A 3903-nucleotide genomic window follows, 5' to 3' on the forward strand; every position below is an offset into this window, starting at 1 on the left:
ATAAGAAAATTAATAACAAAGAACGAGTATGTGATAGATTATCTTTCAATAAATAAAATAAAAAAATAAAGAAAATTAGAGGTAGTGGTGAAAATATTGAAAAAATGGAAGAAGAGATATTATGAAAAAAAAGGAAGAATTGGAGAAGTAAAGCAAGGGGATAACAAATGTGAGTGTAGAAAAAAAAAGAAAAATAAGAGCCGAGGAAGCGAAGTGTGATAAGTCTTATCGAGAAGTAAAAAGAAAAGAAAAACAAATATGGAGAGAATGTGTGAAGTGAGCGGAGAGAAAAAAAGAAACAAGTGGTGGCGAATGGACATTGGCACAGTGATGAGAAAGGGAATACATTTAACGGAGAGAAATGGTGATGTGGGAACGATGTTTTAAGGTGAATGGAACGGAAAAAGTTTGGACGTGAAAGCGCGCGCGTTAGCGCGCGCTGCGTGCTAGTCATAATAAAAAAAGTCATGGAGACGCGAGAAGTTGTTGTTTGGAGTCGAATATCTCGCACGTAGTGGTTGCCCGCTTTTCCGCGTGCGTGATTGGCTGGCGCGCGGTCGAGATTGACGCGCGCGATATTGACGTTGCGGTATCGAGATTTGGCGAGTTTCGCATGTGTAAATAGCGCGCGCGATGTGACGTGTGTGGCGTGTGTTCGCGTGGTGTTTTGCGAGGTTAGTAGGATTTTTTTTATAATAAATATTTTTATTATATATTTTTATTAAATTTTGGTTGGTAATAATATAAATTATATTATACATTAATATCTTTTAACGCAATGACGTGTGCTCGCGTGGTGTCTCGCGAGGTTAGAATTTTATATAAATATACATGATATTATAGTAAATAAATAAATATATAAATTATATTTTACATATTAATAGGTGCTTTACATTTTTACATCAAAACTCAGATAAGTTCTCACTTGTGACGTCGTTCTAGCCTTTTTGGCAATTAATGAATAATAAAGACAGAATGACATCACAAGTGAGAATTATCTGAGTTTTGATGTAATGGAAAGTAACTATTATCTTTTAACGTCATCTATAATGTTTCAATATTTATTGCTTGTTCGTACAACTTATCTAAGGTATACGTTACAGTAATTATAGATTTTTGATACAGACAGTAAATTATATTATCTTTGTAATCATATATTTTATATATATAAGCAGATGTAAAATTACTGTTTTTGCATTATGTAAATTTGCCTTATTTTAGATATACCGATGAATTTAATGTTCGAGAAGATCTGATGGGATTAGCTATTAGTGCTCATGGTGCAAATATTCAACAAGCGTGAAAAGTTGATGACATTACAAATATAGTTGGAAGAAAATTCATGCATATTTAAGATATATAGAGAGGTAATAATAAAAATTATTATCGCTTGTATTATTCGAAATTGTTTTATAAAAGTTTATTAAGATTACGTAGAGATATTTTGGACAGCAGTGAAGATTGCGTTCGGGGCTTTACTGTCAAGAGGTGGTTATCAGAGAAGTAATTTAGGATATATGAGTGGCAGACAAAGTCATCTTCCAACCTAGCGTAGAGATCGCAGAGATGAATATCGTCGTACTACCGAGGACGAAGACACTGTTTTAGACAGCCAAGATGTTTCAAGCATTGATAAAGGTAATAATAATAATACTTATTGATCACGCGCGTGTGTGTGTGCGTGCGTGCGCGTGTACACGTGCGCGTGTACACGTGTGCGTGTGTAACGCGTGTGAAAGACGTGCTTGATCGGTAGGCTGACGCGCATATTGTATATGTATATGAATACATTTAGAGTTAATCTATATACATTTGTTTAGGCAGTAATGCCGGCCCGTGCGACCAATCGACCATGAATAGCAAGGAAGGAACACCCGCGAACGACGTATCCATATCTAACAACAGTTCTCAGGGACCTAAAGGCCAAAGAGAACATCGGTCTCGTCCTCCTCATATGCAGCAGAGCAATAAGCCTAAAGAAACTCTGATTAATGGTACCAGTGATTAAGCAATTACGTTGCGTCGTCACCAATTGCCAATTCGCTACTACGTTGCTACGTTACACCTGATGAGAATTATTAACTCCCAGCACGTAACATGACGCATACCGACGCAAGGATTACACGATTATAGAACGCGTCATGATTAGTCTACACTCGTTGTTAAGACTGTTTGTTACCGACATAAGAATACGACATTATTTAAGAAATCGTCCATTCTCCTTAACACATTTAAGGACACATAGTATTAATATCCATGCATGGTTTAGTTTAATGATGGTAATTACACTGTCATGTTTGATATACGGATATATTTATTGGGAGATAGAGGAGTAGCATTTGGTAAGAAGGATTTCCTGTTTGTGAAACTGTGCCTCATTTTTATACTAAGCTCTCCTAACTTATGTGGATGTATCGTATGGTACACCTTGGTCACTTGTTAACGTTTAACGATCCAATATTAGGTTGGATAACGCGCGGTTTGTACGTCAATTATCGCTCTGGATAGATTTTTCATCTAGATATGTCGCTCAGTACTTACACAATATATACAATTTGGTATTCGTAGTGTGATGTTCTGGTATCGAGTTTATTTAATTTAGCTTGATAGTGTCTTAATCCGATGGGCAAATTATTCAACATACTTTTCACGAATGTTCCGTATTGAGGTAAAATATGTATTGTTGCTTTGATACTTTATCACTTTATTACTCGACCCAATAATCTCGTCGATTACTTTGATACGCGCTATCGGAGGTGATTATGAAAACCGAAAAATGAATGTGACATAACTAAGATGTAACTCGATGCGGTACAAGGAAAATGGATTTCTGTTATTATTTAATCGTAACAATGGTAGGCGGCAGCTTCAAGAAATTCTGGTTCAAAGGTGTTCCCAATGATGTTCCTTTCTATTTACTTGAGAAAATTGAGTTTTTGATTTACGATTATTAGTAGAGTTATTTAACAACACTAGATTTTTACGTTTCAAAGCTGTGTTGATTAATAACATTATGATGATGACGAAAATGACTTGTTGAATTTAACACGGTCAGATGTGCACAAGGAAGTCGATTTTTATTTCTGAATACACTTTTCACGTAATTAGCGTCTTTTCTTTCTTTTTTTCTCTTTTTTTTCCTTTTCTTTTAATTATTATATATATATTTTTTTTACTTTTACTACAGTCTAAGCATACACTATATCAAACTTTAGAATTCGATATCGAGTTTTTTTCTGCATTGTTTCGTATGATTTAAAAGAAAGTAAACGTATACTTAGTAATACTAATGTATGATGTACCAGAGAGAAAGAATGATACATGTTTTATGATATCTAGCTAAAGTACAGACTTAGCGCATACCTTTATTACTATAATAATACTTAGTGGAAATGTGGATGTCTGAACAAATAAACTAGCTTTACTATACTAAGCTATAAAATAGATATGATCAATTGTTTTAAATTGATTATCAACATTTATTAAAAATCAGTTATCAATTTAAAACAGTTGTTTCTTCTTCCGGATATGATAATAACTAATAGGACGTATCTCATGAATTTTGCAAAAACACATGGCGGTTGATGCAATATATCGACACCTAACAAAATAGCTGTCATTTTATCTGAATATTCTTATGGTAGCCAAAAAACTGAGATATTCTCTAACTTGCTTGTTTCCGATATATTTGTATTGATTGTAATTTGATCAAAATTTAAAAATAATCATTTCTGTACGTAAACTGGCAATTAGTACAATAAACCTTGAATTCCTTAATATAAACGATGCGATATATGAATACGATTATGAGCTTATTTTGATCAAACTTAAGGCCATTGCACGTAACAAAGATTCAGCCATAATCGTAAGGTCGTAAAAAAATAAACCAATCATAATCGATTA

General features: G+C 33.9%; 1 long non-coding RNA gene across 3 annotated transcripts; it reads left to right on the forward strand.

The window, feature by feature from the left end:
• The first annotated feature begins 627 nt into the window (after window positions 1–627).
• Window positions 628–2034, forward strand: LOC139785342 (uncharacterized). 3 transcript variants are annotated; one of them, XR_011721902.1, is made up of 4 exons: window positions 628–674; window positions 1222–1367; window positions 1429–1638; window positions 1821–2034. It is a non-coding gene; the product is annotated as an uncharacterized lncRNA (long non-coding RNA). The 3 variants fall into 3 exon arrangements; XR_011721904.1 differs by having other exon boundaries at window positions 1438–1638; XR_011721903.1 differs by having other exon boundaries at window positions 1453–1638.
• Window positions 2035–3903: the final 1869 nt, after the last annotated feature.

The sequence above is a fragment of the Temnothorax nylanderi genome, unplaced genomic scaffold (assembly GCF_030848795.1).
Source record: "Temnothorax nylanderi isolate EJ_2023f unplaced genomic scaffold, tnyl_v1.0 TNYL_tig0783_pilon, whole genome shotgun sequence".
NCBI lineage: Eukaryota > Metazoa > Arthropoda > Insecta > Hymenoptera > Formicidae > Temnothorax > Temnothorax nylanderi.